We start from the raw sequence: 16,558 nt of genomic DNA, 5'->3' as shown, positions 1-16,558 counted from the left end.
GTCGTTTACATGCCAGGTGGGGAAAAAAATCTTGTTAACCTGGCTCTTGAAAAAGTTTTATCTCCTCCCTTTTAGCTGCTTGTTTTATTGTCTTCATCTGTTCGTTTTATGACCACTGCTTTTATCGTCTGGTTGTGCTATTGTGCTTTTCTTGAGGTTTATCCACAAGTTTTGTGGCTGGTTTTATGATGGCTTTTGTGATTTTATGTTTGATGTTTTCATTGGCACGGATCCTACCCCTGAGTAAAGGTTGAAGCCTTCCTCTGCCTTACGTGGTTCTTAGTCCAACAGAATAGCCACTGGAGTCGAAAGGTTTCTTAGGCTGGAGGAAAGCAGAATCCACCCGATTGTTCATTTTTTCATTAGCCACCTAAAGCAGGTCTCTGAAGAGGCAATTTTAAATCCAACCAACCAACCAACCAACCAACCAACCAACCAACAAACAAACAAACAAACAAATTATTTAGGGAATTAGAAAACTTAAATCAGCATTACAGGCTATTGAGAATTTGTTTGGTCTATATACATTGTAATAATATTCATTAGATATTTTTAAAAGCTATGTAGTCACAGACAGAAAGGAGAACAATACATGCGCACTTACACGAATGGACTTCCTTTCTTTTTTCCCTATGTGATTGCATAATATGTTACAAGAACACAGCAGCCTGTTGTTTTGAAGACTAGCAATTTTGATTATACCCCAGGGTTATAATACCTTCTCTCATGTTATTGCTGCTCTTGATCAGAACTGGTCATGTATATTATCTAGAGCATGGGTGATATGGGACATGGCTTTGGAGAGCAGAATGGCTGGATGCATACATGGAAAGTACACATAGACCTCTCATTGAAAGTGATGGCTACCACTTACAAGGGCAGCTGTCAGCCAAGTAGGAGCCCTGTGCGCTGCTGACACCCCCCTCTTCCATGCACACACCTTTTGCTATCCTAACTCTGTAAGAATGCTAACAACTGAGCATTATATGATATGAAAATGTGGCTCTTAAACTTCAAGTTAGCAGCCCAATCATTTGCATGTTTACTAAGAAGTAAATCCCATCCAGTTTAATGTGACTTTCTCTCTGAAACATTTTGCTGTTGACTGAAATGTTTATGAGTACTAACAAGCATTTTGGAGGTAAAAAAAAATTAAAATAAAAGTCTGTTCTATCTTAACATTCAGGGCTTTGACAAGCCAGCCTAGAAAGTGAGCCAAATTACTGGCATGTTTTCCGGTTAAATCAAATACTGGGCAGCTAGAGTTGTAAAATGGGCAATAAAATTTTTATAACATGTAATAAATAAGAATGCTCACAAAGGTTGTGTGCGATTGAGACAGGCACATCTTCATGCCTTACATTTTCCCCTCTGGATTTGCTAACACCTACTCTTCCATCTACATATTCCTGGATCTTTCTCCTTTGCTTCAGTAGAACACTTTCAGAAGGAAATAAATTTTGTGAAATTTGATTATTATGAGAGCTTCTTGATATATGGAGATTAATACGCGCAAATGAGTAGATGCAGTCATCATTATAATATGTTGCCTACTGCTGCTGTTTTTCATGCTATGGTAATACACTTCAAAAAAGCAACAGCAAACTCTTGGATGTCTTTTAAAAAAAATATATAGTTTCCACTTTGTGACATTTGTCTTCTTTTGTTCACAAATCTAAGTTTATTTTGACAGTCATAGGGCTTTATCAAAAAAGTAACATCTCACACAAAAGGAAATGTCACCTATCATTAAAAACATACCTCTAGGAGTATTTTTGATATTTATTGATATCAGAGGATACCATAATAAATAACTATTAACAGCATGAAGAGAGCATTTCAGCATTTTTACATCACAAGTGTGAAATACGTAATCACATGGGAATCTTTTTTTAAATTAGTTTCACAGACTGTATGTAACCACTTACACTGTGATCCTAAGCAGAGTTATACCCTTCTAAGTTCATTAAAGTTAATGAGCTTAGAAGGGTGTAACTGCTGAGGATGGCACTGTTAATCCCTTTACCACACACTGGCGAGATGGTTTCTAGTTAAATTCCACTTGTGCCCGTACCGTCGGTTAGGAGTTTGAGCATGATTCTGGATTTCTTCTTGTCTATGGAGGGCCAGATCGTGGCTGTGGCTCGGGCGGCCTTTTTTCACCTTTGGCAGGTCCGGCAACTGGCACCCTACCTCTCGGCCCAGGACCTAATGACAGTGATCCATGCAACGGTCACCTCCAGGTTAGACTACTATAACTCTCTCTATACAGGGCTGCCCCTGGGCTTGATCCGGAGATGTCAACGGGTCCAGAATGCTGCTGCGCATTTCCTAACTGGAGCTTTATGTAGGACACACATTACGCCTATCTTGCAGCAGCTTCACTGGCTCCCAGTAGAATTCCAGATCCTAACTGGAGCTTTATGTAGGACACACATTACGCCTATCTTGCAGCAGCTTCACTGGCTCCCAGTAGAATTCCAGATCCGGTTCAAGGTGTTGGTTTTGATACATAAAGCCCTAAACGGACTGGGACCAGCATACCTAAGGGACCCTTTCTCCCTGTATGTGCCCCAGAGAGCACTTCAACCAGAAAACATCTACTGGTGGTCTCTGGCCCTAGGAAGGCTCGGCTGGCCTCTTCCAGGGCCAGGGCCTTTTCGGTCCTGGCCCCAACCTGGTGGAACTCTCTGTCTGAGGACACTCGGGCCTGCCAGGATCTTGTATCATTTAGGTGGGCCTGTAAGGTGGAGATGTTCCGCCAGGCATATAGTGGAGGCTAATTTTGGTCCATCATTGCCAAGCCTTCCACCGGTCTCCCTCTACAAGGGATATGGAGAGTCCACTCACGCTGACTGCCCCAAAAGGGGTACAGTATTTTTATCTGTTGCTGTTTTCATGATTGATTTTAAGTTGTATTTTAATCAATGTTGTACCTCGCCCTGAGCCCGCTTGCGGGGAGGGCAGGTTAAAAATAAAACAAACAAACAAATAAATAAAATATTTGCCACTTAGTAAGATGATAAAGCTTCGAAGCTGTGACTGGATGGTTGAAGCAGAGTCGGTTGAAATTAAATCCTTCAAAGATGGAGGTCCTGCATGTGGGTCTGGGAGCCATGGGCACGGGATTCTGGCTCCCCACTCTTGATGGAGCGCTACTTGCACAGGTTTTGAAAGTTAGGAGCCTGGGGGTGATCCTGGATGCCTCCCTGACTATGGAGGCACAGATTGCAGCGGTTGCCCAGTCTTCATTTTTCTATCTAAGACAGGCCTGGCAGCTTGTCCCCTACCTATCAACCCATGACTTAACTGCAGTGATCCAAGCAATGGTCACCTCTAAATTAGACTACTGCAACTTGCTCTACGCAGGGCTTCCCCTGGGCCTGATCCGGAGGCTACAGCTGGTCCAAAATGCAGCTGCGCGAGTAATTGCAAGGGCCCCAGTTAGGGAACATATAACACCTATACTACGCCACCTGCACTGGTTACCAGTTGAATACTGGGTCCGGTTCAAGGTTTGGGTGTTGACCTATAAAACCCTATGTAGACTGGGCCCAGCATATTTGCAGGACAGCCTCTCCCCATATGTACCCCAGAGGATGCTTCGTTCAACAAATAAACAACTGTTGGTGGTCCCTGGCCCAAGGGAGGCCCGCCTGGCTTCAACCAGAGCCAGGGCCTTTTCAGTCCTGGCACCGACCTGGTGGAACTCTCTGTCTGAGGAAACCAGGGCCCGGCAGGATTTATTATCTTTCCGCCGGGCCTGTAAGACAGAGATGTTCCGCCAGGCATATGGTGGAGGCTAGGTTGGGCCCCCACTGGCCACACTAAAGATCTGTCCACCACCCTACATATGAGCCAGGGCTTGGAAAGCAGTATTTTATCATCGTCATCAGAAGAGAAGCTGTATTATATAAAGTTGTTTTAATGTTATTTGTATACTGTTTTATCTATTTTTAACTGTATTTATGTAAATTGAAAAGTTGTACTCCGCCCTGAGCCCACCTGGCGGGGAGGGCGGACTAAAGACCTATTTATTTATGTATTTATTTATTTATTTATTTATTTATTTATTTATTTATTTATTTATTTATTTATTTATTTATTTATTATTATATTAGATCTTTAGTCCGCCCTCCCCACCAGGCGGGCTCAGAGTGGACTAAAGATCTAATATAGTAAATAAATAAATAGGTCCCATTATCTCAAGCTCTGAAACTTATAGAGTAATATTATGGGTGAGCCTTGTGATGTCTCACTGAATAGCTCCACACAAACACTAGAAATAGTACCATATGGTATATGTGAATATGTATAGTCACCAGAAGAGATGGATTATTCACCACAAACACACACAAAATAACATGGAAGTTAGCTATTCATGAAATGTACAATGCTGAGCAGTAAGTGCAAGCTGGTTGCTTCCCATCTCCTATTAACATGTGCTTAGTTACCATTTTAAACATGCTTAGTCGCTTTAAAGAAGCTACTAAGTGTGTGGGCTAGCTGATAATCCAAAAATTTTAACTGATGGCCTGACAGTGTGCCCCAAAATCCAGGATCAAAGCCTGAGACTAGTTAGCCCAGTTAACCAGTTGAGAGAAATTATCTAGGTTGTTGGATATTATTCTCAAGGAAGATGAATAATCTCATAAATTTAAAGTGGACATTTTTGTAGAAAGTTAGATCTGAGATTGTAGCCAAAGAGGTTAAACACTACCCCTGGTACACATGACAGCCTCACACATTCAGTGAGCATGCAGGGAAAGAGAGCAGATGTGAGTGCGCTGGCCTCGTCTGCAGGGGCAACTGCACAGAGAAGGTGGCCACATGAACTCCTCCTCATCATTTCTATGATGTTTGGAAAGCAACATCACTGATCACAGGAAGGGAGAGTAATGCGTGTAAAAATAAAGATAAATGCCCTTTAGGCAGGCACCATCTTTTTAATATTTGCAAAGGGCTATGTACATTTACAGTGCCAAATGCATAGCTATGCACATGTGTACATAAACACATAAATATATATCTAGTTTCCCCTGATCTGGATAGTCCAGGTAAGCCAGTTATTATCACCAAGTTTTAGAAGCTAAACAGGGTCAGTCTTGGTTAGTAATTAGATGGGAGACTTCCAACAAAGACCAGAATTGCAGAGGCAGTCAACTGCAAACCATCTCTGCCATGTAAATCCCGCCAGGGTTTGCCATAAATCAGCTATGACTTGATGACACTTTCCAGCTCCACATGTAGTTTTACGCCATAATTCTAAGGTTGGATACAACCTGTGTTTCCACCTAATCCTGCCCAATTCTTCTCCCTATCCCACAATCCCCATCCCATATGGAGTTTGTCCAGATAGATTCCATGATCCCCAGCATAGCCTATCCGTTGGTCAAAGGGGATACCCCGTCTCCATTTTTCACACATAGAAAAGTTGGCTGGATTCATCCATAGACATGAATTTTCTTATTGCTTTATGGAAAAAGTAGTGCTTTGTATCTCCTTCTTTTATGGTTCCAGTTGTTTAGATTATGGAGCAGGACCTTCTCAGTGTTGGTGCCTCAAATTTGTCACACGCCTATGTTCAGTTTTATCTAGTTTTTAGGAAAGTAGTGAAAGCTTTTGTTTAGAATTACTATGAAACCAAGGGTGCCAATTCTACTTTTACTTAGAATTTTTTACAATTTTATTATTAGTTAATGAACTGAATTTCTCTCAGGATTCTAGTCAGAAATCTCTTTCATAACAATTTTTTTCTTTGTGCTGCAAAATCACCACATTAAAAATAAAAACCTGACATATTTATGTTACTTATTAGCTGCAATCACCATAAAATATGTTTTAGTGGCTTATAACGTGATTGTCATGTCTGCATACCATCCATCCATGCTATTCATATATTCATGTCATCTTTGGCCTGCCTGAAAACAAAAGTACTAATGCTGAGCCTGTTATCTCTGGAGTCTGCTTTGACCTTGTATTATACTGTAACTCTTTGCAAGAGACAGAGGGAGTTGAATTCTTTGTAATCTTCTGCCTTTCTCTGCCCAGACAAAGCTATTGTGTTTCTCATGAGAATTGGGATTTTTGCACCTTGTTGCTAACTGCCCCAGGGGAGGGGGAATCCTGCTCCTTATAGCAAAGTGCAGATGCTTGTATTCTCATTCCTGCCAACTTAGAGCCAGACTACAAGTGACGCCTTCCACAGGTTGGACACTTGTCAGCTTCCCTCAAGTTTTGATGGGAAATGTAGGCGCCCTGGTTTTACAGCTTGGCTCTCCATTACAGCTGCAAGACCAGGATGCCTACATTTCCCATCAAAACTTGAGGGAAGCCGACTAGTGTCCAACCTGTGTAAGACGTCACTTGTAGTTTGGCTCTTACTCATCTTTGGATGTACCTGTGAACTTAATGAATCTCTATAAAAACCTTTTCATCCAAGACCCTGGAGTGCTTGCTGTGAGGGGTTTGGGGATCTATCCGCCATGGACTGCCATCCCTAGAACTGACAGAGTTTGGCACAAAACTAGTCAAATCAATCATCTATCAACTATAAAAACAATAAAAAACACTATAAAACAGTGCTACTAGAATTACAATAATAAAACAAAAAAGCACAGTAAACTTCAACAATATGGTTGGCAATCTCCAGGTGGGGCCTAGAATTCACCTGGAATTACAACTCATCTTCAGCTTACAGGAATCAGTTATGCTGGAGGAAATGGCAGCTATAGAGGGTGAACTGCATGACATCACATCCCTGCTGAGCTCCCTCCCTTCCTTAAACTCTACCCCACCCAGGCACCACTCTCAAATCTCCAAGAGTTTTCAAGCCAAGAACTGGCAACCCTAAGAGTAACCCAACACAATACAATAATGGCAGTGTAACCTGCTGTCAGTGGAAGGAGCCCCCCTCACTCTCATACTTACCTGCCTCCTCATTTTGCTGGCCCAGTAGCAACAACCTCAATTGTGAACAGGCCTAGGCAGCTTCCCCTGAAGCAAAGCAGCCTTCCACAGACTTTGTCACCTTCTCCAGCAATGGCACCCCTCCTTGGGATCCACCACCCCAGGACAGCTTGGTACAACTCTCACCACCTCCAGGGAGCTCAGGCAGTATTCTATGGCCTCTGCCACTTTTGATGGCAATGGATGGCCTCCAGCAGGTTCTACCACCACGGACAACCAGGAACATTGCCTCTGTGGGTAGTGGGCAGCCTGGATCCTACCCCTAGCTCCTTGTAAACAAGCCAGGGAGGGGGGAAAGGCCCAGCTAGCATTTCCAGATCCCCTTACCCTTTCGATAGGAAGGGGTACCCAGCACTCACCTTGTTATTTGGTTTTGTGCATGCACAAAGCATGCATGTGCTTCTGGGATGGCACAATGACAACACTTTTGGGACATGATGTCAGTGTGCAGGGAGCACTCTCAGGAGGCCTGTTCCACCTCCTTTCCCCTCTTGTTGGCCAAGTGAGTGGTGGCGGGGAGTACAGGGTGGAAGTCAGACATCGCCCACCACTACTGGGGGACCTGGGATGCCTAGACTGAGAATTGGGGGAGGGCTGGAAGGAGCTAGTGAAACAAGGGAGGAAGGTGGCTTCGGGGATGGCTGGCAGTAGTCAGGAGGCTTGGTGAACCCAGGAAAGCCCCAGGAGAACAGAGAAGGGCCTTAGCCCCAGCAGGAGAAGCTATGAAGATGTTTAAAATCTCTGTGCTTGGCAGGAGGCAGAGAGGTCTGACTGTGGATGCCACTGGCCTAAAGCTCTGCTTTAGCCCTGCTCAGATCCCCTGGATTATTTTTCAGTGAACCCAGTCATTTGAGGAAGCCAGTTATAGTGAATTAGGTGCCTGCTTCTTCTCCTAAACATCAAACATGTCTGAAGTTATTGGTTTGCCGCATCTTGGCAGTCCTTGTTGGACTTGTGTTTTATTGTTTTATACTGCTTTATTGTGTATTTTTAGTGTTATTTTATATATTGCTGTATTTATTCTTATTTGTGATATTGTGACCTGCCCTGAGTCCACTTCTGGGGAAGGCAGGATATAAATATAATAAATAAATAAATAAATATAAATATAAATGTTAGCCTCTAAAAAGAATTTCACACTTGCAGATCTAGCTGATGGACTGGGGAGGATTTTGCAGTTCACTTCCTTATCCAACAAGAATATACATGTAGAAGTCTGTTTATATGTGCATAAAGTCCTCACCCGGATCACGACAAATATGCTTAATCATTAAATTGTTCTCCATTTGTAGTAGCATCGTGTGCACTTGAAATTACTTTATAGAAATATAACTGCCTGTACTATTGTAAACCAAGAGCTCCTTTGACACTGACATCTAACTATGCCAAAACTCAGGGCTAACTGAAAATAACAATACAGACAAACTATGCTCCCTTGACTACAAGGATCTAGAAAAGAAAAGAATGGCATTATCATAATTGTGTCAGCACTTCCATGTTCTGCTCTATTTACTCCAGCGTTTTATAGACTGAGGCTTCCCGCCTGTCATTTTTCAGGGCTCTGTAATGAATCCAAACTGAATGAATATGGGGAGATGATAGAATGCAAAGTATGAGAACACACCTGAGCTTCCATTGCCCTGAGAATGGTGATTATTAATGTGAAAGAATCAGAATGTGAAGAAGTGTCCAAAGTTCTTACTGGCAGAATTGATAGCTCACAGCTTCAGCATCCCTTGGCCTTTGCCAGCTGTTCTGCACCTGGAAATGGAACAAAGAAATCATCTCCTTCCATTTATCTTCTTTGTACTTGTTGCTTATGGGACCACGATGGCAGGTGACAAAGAACTAGTAGCAGAAGTCTAAGAATCCACCTGCAGAGCACTAATTCCTTCTGGAAAGACTCCAAGGTGCAACAGACCTGCTTTTGGGAAACTGAAGACTTTAAAGCTATTTTGGTGTGGATCCTAAGTATTTCATATGCTTATGTTTCTCTCACAGACAAATTTGTAATTCAATGCCTAAAGGAGAAGGATTATTTTTCAGATTTTCAGGGAAAATAAATACTTTTGAGCAAAACAGAGGACTGTCCACTGAACCTCTGAATAATAAGGGGTTTGGTGAAGGTGAAGTATACTGTTCCATACTTCACCTTACCTGAACAAAGGGCAATCCTGTCCTGTCCTGTCCTGTCCTGTCGAATCATAAGTGTGATGTAATGCACACACATCTCTTGCACTTGTAATTACCATCTTTATTTAATGAAAAGAGCTAGGTTCACTCAGTCGCAGAAATGCATGTTCCCTGGTTAGAGTTGAATGGATTTATTTATTTAATGCATTTATATTTCATCTTTCTGACAGCACAATAAACAGTAAAATTGTCTTAGGCCACTGGTTGTCTTGACAGCAACTCTGTGAGTAGGTTAGGCTGAGAGTTCATGGCTGGCTTTTGCAGAAGGTTTGCTGACTCTGGTTTGCTTTTTTATTTTTAGGTAAAACAAATGTTTATAGTTTTTTGTCAAGGTTAAACTCTAGCAAATGTTTTGCTATGTTGCTGTTTTATTGTATTTTATTATTGTTCTATTAACTGGAAACCAATTCAAGTACAGTTACAAGCAAAATGAATGTTTTAAAATAAATTAATTCTAGGTCAGCCAGTAATCAGGGATCCGAACCCAGTTTTCCCGAGCCACAATACAACATTCCAGCTATATCACACTCACTTCCCACAATTCATTGTCAAGAGCCAAGACTTAAGTCACACCTGGTTTTATTCTAGTTTCACACTAGAATAAATCAGCCTTTCCTAAAACTGCAATAACCACCCAAGGAATAATGAAGAGTCAAAAATCACCAAGACCATTTAAGGCTTGACCTGGGTGTAGGCTTGTCTTATGTTTTTGCACAAGTTCTAATAAATTGTGTGATTTACAAATATCATCTGGTTGAGTTCTTTACGCACCATCTTCCTTTATGCTTACAAACACTGACCTAATTATGTGAATGCAGTTCTTTGTGAATATATTGCCCATTCTTTAGTGGGGACTAGTTCAAAGGTGAGGAAACCTCTCCTGCAACAGTGCTGCTTCAGATTTCAGGTTGGGGTACCTGTGTGAATACCTTGCATCAAACCTCAAGCACCATCAAAATCTTAAAGACCTGAGGTAACTTCAAGTATAATGAGCACCCCTCCCCTCTGTAGCACATAGCATTCTATTTCTAATTTTATTCCTGTATTCTTTATTTACCCTTACCTTGCCTTGTCCATATTTAGACTGCTTAATGAATCAAGACAAGCGTGGCTGTAAAACTAATGAGAAGATCTAAAGGGGGTGGTGGTTACAGCATGCTACAGCCCACACATACCAATTAGAAATGCGGCTTTGATACAGACAATTGTAACACTTTGAGAGGTGTTAAGAATTCCAGTTTCTGCTCTCTCTCTCTCTATATATATATATACAGTTTATAGAATCTAAATTTGTGAAAAGGCAACTTTGCAACTTTTGCAAAAAGCTGCAAAGAAGTGTCAAAGAGCACGTTCTGTGGAGAGAACAGAGAGTCAAGTTCCATAGCCACTGTCTAAATTATAATACCAGAGTTGTTACACAAATCAGCTATATTCCTCACAGAGGGAAAGGCTGGAAGCCACACTGAAGAACAAAGGCTTCTTCAGGGCAAGGCCCTCTCTATCACTGGAAGCTACTTTATATAATATGTATGGAAATATGTGTGGAAAGACATTGCAGTGAAACTAAACATTTTAGTTTAGTACGATGGCCAAATGCAATCTGACCAACAAACGGGTTTGTTGGTGGATGCTAAATTGAAATTCCAAACTATGGTTTGTACCTGATTTGTATGTGTGGACTGTATGTTCCAACTGTGGCTTGTTGTGAGGTCTGAATGTTGCTACTCAGAACTAGAGATGGCCACTAACCTGAATACAAACCAAAAAAACCCACGAACCAACCCAGTTCATGGTTCGCGAACCACTGATTCGTGGAAGCTCGTTTCCACGAACTTCCACAAACTGGTCTACTGGTTCATTTGGTTCGTTTTAAAGGGCAATGCCCCTTTCTGTGCCACTGCAAAGCGGCAGGGAAAGGGGCATTTAAAACTGCGGACCAGCTGCTTGTTGGGGAGATTCCCGACAAGCAGCTGATCAATTAAACAGCGGGGCTTGGCTGCCGGGCCAGGAGTTCCCAGCCAGTTAGCCAAGCCACACCACTGTTTAAATGGGCAGTTTCCCACTGCTCCGAGCGGCGGGGAAGTGCCCATTTAAAAAGCGGGGCTGGGCTGGGCGGGCTGGCCAGGAGCTCTCCCAGCTGGCCAGCCAAGCGGTGCCTGCTGCTTAAATGGGCAGTTCCCTGCCACTTGGCACGACAGGGGAAAGTGCCAATTTAAAAAGCAGGGCTGGGCTGGGCTGGGCTGGCTGGCCAGGAGCTTTCCCGGCAGGCCAGCCAAGCCACGCCTGCTGCTTAAATGAGCAGTTTCCTGCCACTCGGTGCCCATTTAAAAAGCGGGGCTTGGCTGGTTCCATGCTGTCAAGTGGCATGGAAAGGGGCATTTAAACCCCACGAACCATGAACTGGTTCATTAACTGGGGCAAGTTCGTGGAAGTTCATGGCTGGTGGTTCGTCAAAAGACCACGAACCATGAACCGCAGGGTTCATTTTTTCTTGGTTCATGCTCATCTCTACTCAGTACCAGTGAGTACCATCACAAATAAGACTTGTTATTATTCACCTCCCCCTCAATCCTGAAACATACAGGGACTGGATTTTGTGGTTTCCCCATAGCTGGCACACCTGCAGATAAAGTGCGGCAGCAACATGACCAGTTTCCCAGCAGTTTCCCTACCCCAACCCCCCAGAAGTGCCCACTTGGACCAGCAGGGCTTTTGCAAAAATTTTTTAAAATAGCCTCTAAAATATTGCTATATAGATATAGCATTGTAATAATAGATGTATCAGATTCTCTGAATTCATAGCTTTCACTTTTTTTTTTAAAGAATTTTTATTGGATGGGTTTACAAACATACACATAAAAATCATTATCATTTTTCACCCCATTACATTTTCCCCATCCTTCCCCCCTTTTTTCTGGTGACTCCCAGCAGGTTTCCATACCCAACTTAATCTAAAAAGTATATCCTATAAATTCTTAAAATCTAAAATAATAATGTAATATATATCTATATTATACCTATCAAATCTCTTTAATTATCTTAACAATCTACACTAACTATATTGCTTATCTTAGTTAAAAAATATAAAAATTATATAGGTAATAATAGGTACATATACTAACTAAAAAAGAAACTACATATATATATATATATAACATACTATTCTTCACGTACCAATTAACTGTATTATCTATATTTCACATATACTCCCTATAACCTTATTACTCATACTTATACTCCCCTGTAAATATACTATACTAATCCAATAAAATACAGTAAAATATACCCCTTTTTAACCTTAAGTAAGTTTCTATCTCCCCTACTTCTCCAAAGACCACAATTTCCCCTTTATGTCCCACTTCTTCTCCACATATTTCTTAAATTTTTCCCAGCTTAATATATAATCCAATTCTTCTTGTTCTTTCAATTTCCTTGTTAATTTGTCCATTTCTGCCATATTCAAGACTTTCAAAATCCAGTCTTCCATAGATGGTATCTCCTGAGTCTTCCACATCTGTGCATAACACATTCTGGCCGCCGTAATCATATAGAACACCATAACTCTGTCCATTTTATCAAAATCTTCTAGGTTCATACATAATAACAGCAATTCCGGGGTTTTTTATTTATATTCCTTTGTAAAATATCTGACATAACTTTAACTATATCCCCCCAGAACTGCTTAGCCTTATCACAAGTCCACCACATATGATAGAATGAACCCTCATGCTGTTTACATTTCCAACATTTATCAGACATCTGGCTATTACCATCGGCCAACTTCTTTGGTGTTAAATACCATCTATACAACATTTTGTATACATTTTCACGCACAGTGGTACATGCTGAAATCTTAATTACATTTTTCCATACCTTTTCCCAAGCTTCCATTGAAATTTCCTTATTACAGTTTATTGCCCATTTGACCATTTGAACTTTAACCACTTCCTCTTCTGTAAACCGTTTCAGTAATATCTTATATATTTTAGAAATTATTTTCTTACCCCCATGAAGCAAACAATTCTCATTGCCACCCTAGTTGGAATAAAGAGGCAGACACCAAGTTGGATCTAAGGGCCACTTTATTAACTATATACATTAACATTAATACACACAGCGGCAAGGGCCTAAAGCGGTACAGGTCAGGCCACGGGATCCCCCTGGACCACCGCCCTGACCTGTCTGGGCGAGCCCCGAAGCCCCGGGTGCGACCCATCCCTTGGATGGCGCGGACCCGGCCAGCCAGGCAACGTGGTCACCCCCTTCTCAAGCTCCTAACACCTCAGCCGTATAGCAGTGAGGTAAGGGCTCGCAAGCTGGGGTTTCCAAAGGCAGCCTGCCCCTGCAACTGGCAGCCGTCAAAGCAGTACCAGCCCTTCAGGCAGGCCCCTCTTCCCACTAAAGGGGAAGCGCCAAGGGTGCTCACCGGCCCGCACCCTAACTACCCCAAAACCTGCCATGACCAACTAACTGGCACCACCCCGCAGCCAAAAACCTCAATCCCGCTTACTGGTGCAAGGTAGGCGAAAAACCCCCTCTCCAATTTGCCAATTCAGGAGGGGAGGAAAAAATTCCTACCTGACTCTGACACAGCAGCCGGCTAATCCTGCACCAATATAGGGAGAGGAGGGTGGGCCAAGCAACGAGCCGCGACTGGGCTGAGCCGGGCAGAGCACGTCCTTCCTCCTGCTCTGCCCCGCCCCAGCAACCCAACCCTGGAAGGAGGGCGGGGCTGGTGTTGCCTCACTCCTTCCAGGGCGGCAATGGCGGCACCCGGCTAAGAGGCCTCCAGCCCGCCGGGTAAGTGCCGTATTGCCACCCTAGTTGGAATAAAGAGGCAGACACCAAGTTGGATCTAAGGGCCACTTTATTAACTATATACATTAACATTAATACACACAGCGGCAAGGGCCTAAAGCGGTACAGGTCAGGCCACGGGATCCCCCTGGACCACCGCCCTGACCTGTCTGGGCGAGCCCCGAAGCCCCGGGTGCGACCCATCCCTTGGATGGCGCGGACCCGGCCGGCCAGGCAACGTGGTCACCCCCTTCTCAAGCTCCTAACACCTCAGCCGTATAGCAGTGAGGTAAGGGCTCGCAAGCTGGGGTTTCCAAAGGCAGCCTGCCCCTGCAACTGGCAGCCGTCAAAGCAGTACCAGCCCTTCAGGCAGGCCCCTCTTCCCACTAAAGGGGAAGCGCCAAGGGTGCTCACCGGCCCGCACCCTAACTACCCCAAAACCTGCCAAACGCCGAGGTCAAGCCTCTGCTTAGGCCTTGGCACCCCACTGATAACCGAGGGCCAGCTGCAGCCCTTGCCGCAAGTCATCCAAAAATATTTGGTTGCCCACTTCAGAAAGGTGCACCCCATCACCTCTGTAGAGGTCCGGCACCCCGGCCCTGATCCGAGGATGAGGCAAATACACTCCTAGCCCTCCTTCCAACGCCTTCTGAATGGCACGATTGGCCTTCATCCTCGCTCTCTCGATGGCTTGTCGGCAACCAGCTTCCCTCCAAACCAAACGAGGGACCATTGCTGACCATATAATCAGCACTCCCGGCCATCGCGCAGCAATAAGGCGCAAATCAGCTTGCGCCTGAGCAGAGAACGCCCTGCCCTGAAGCAGCCCCAAGTCATTGCCGCCCAAATGAATAACCAGGATATGGGGAGGTTCGCGCCCCATTCCAAACAGCAAGGGCAAGAGTCCTGACCACCTTAGGCCACGGCGACCCTGCCATTCCAACACAGCCTTCTCGCTCAATCCAAGCTGTGACCCCACAGATGTCCGTCTCGCTTGATGAGCCGCCCAAAAAACGTAACTGTGGCCGCAGATCAGGATCCGTTGCCTGGCTCCGCGCGCTCCATAACCTAAGAAACAATCAGTTAACAACGTTCAACATGCGAAAGAGGACGTACATAGGAACGGTAAGCAGCCGATTTCCACCTGCCCACCCGCTGTATCACCTGCCCAGTGTATCCCATGGCTGCAGCCGTGGACGCAGCCCCAATTCTAAATGAGTGGGTACCAAAATTCACCCCCTCCAACCCCAACCTGCTCAAAGCTCTCTTTGTTACCGCCCAAAACTGAAAACGTGTAAGCGGAGCACCGCTCTGATGAGAGAAAAGCAAACCGTCATCATCTCCCCTCACCGTCCAATACCTGCTCAATGCTCTAACTGGGCACAACTCCGCATCATCACAGGGACCCAACCGAACCACAGCCCCCTTTCTCTGCTGGTCCGTTTTAGACCAACGAATCAGCAGGGTAACGGCATTCCCCTCAAACTTCAAGTCCCTAGCTGTCAAGGCCCGACCAGAGGAATCCCTTCCGGAATGAGCCACCAGCTCACTGACTCGAAGGGCCCCAAAAAAGGCAGTTAAAGCCGCAGCATGGAAAAGTATCGCTTCATACCGCGATGAACAAACCTCTTTCCATGCCGCCTTCAGTCCCTTAAGGACTGCTGGGGAAATGGGCTCCCGCGAATCCAAACCCCTGGGGCATTCCCTAGCCCAGCCTTCTAACATCTTCCTCACCCGGAAGTCGCCCGTGGCCTCAGGCAACCCCCGGGCTTTGCTAACAAACGCCAGCGCTGCCAGCTGCCCCCTGATGGATCGCACTGCTAGCCCCCGACCCCTCTGCCAGATACAAAAGCGCAGCACATGTTCCACTGGTACTGGCCAGCTGTCGGCCAAACCTTCAGCTGTCCTAAAATCCCGTAACTGGCCTACCGCTCGCTGATAAGCTCTCCGGGTGCTGGGTGCAATGGCTGCTTGAATAGCCCGACATACTTCGGCCTCCCAAGCTGCCATAGCTCTGGTGGCATCCGAGTCGGGTGCCGATCGGCCTCCGGAGCGAGGTTCCAAAAACGCTCCATCTGTAGGCGAGACAAGGCGTCCGCCCTACCGTTATCCACCCCAGGAACATGCCGGGCCCTGAATAAAATATTCCTACGAAGGCACAACAAGGTAAATTCCCTTACCAACCTCATGACCATGGGGGACTTGGATGTTAACGAATTAACCACCTGAACTACTGCCTGGTTATCACACCAAAAATGTACCGTGTGATTGGCCAGTTCCCGCCCCCACAGGTGAACCGCCACCAAAATCGGGAAGAATTCCAAAAAGGTAAGATCCCTCACTAATGCAGATGCCTGCCAATCATGCGGCCACCGCTCTGCACACCAGTGTTTCCGGAAATAAACTCCGAAGCCAATGGATCCCGACGCATCTGACGTCACCTGAAGCTCCGCCTCAAGCAAGAGAACCTCTCGCCACAGAGAAACCCCATTGAACTCTGCAAGGAAGGATTCCCACACTGCTAGATCTGCACGCATACCCGCAGACAACCGTAACCGATGATGAGGTGCCTTCAAACCCGCCATAGCATCACACAGCC

The sequence above is a fragment of the Eublepharis macularius genome, chromosome 7 (assembly GCF_028583425.1).
Source record: "Eublepharis macularius isolate TG4126 chromosome 7, MPM_Emac_v1.0, whole genome shotgun sequence".
Lineage (NCBI taxonomy): Eukaryota > Metazoa > Chordata > Lepidosauria > Squamata > Eublepharidae > Eublepharis > Eublepharis macularius.
The sequence above is the reverse complement of the archived record's forward strand: the minus strand, read 5'-3'. Positions refer to the sequence as shown.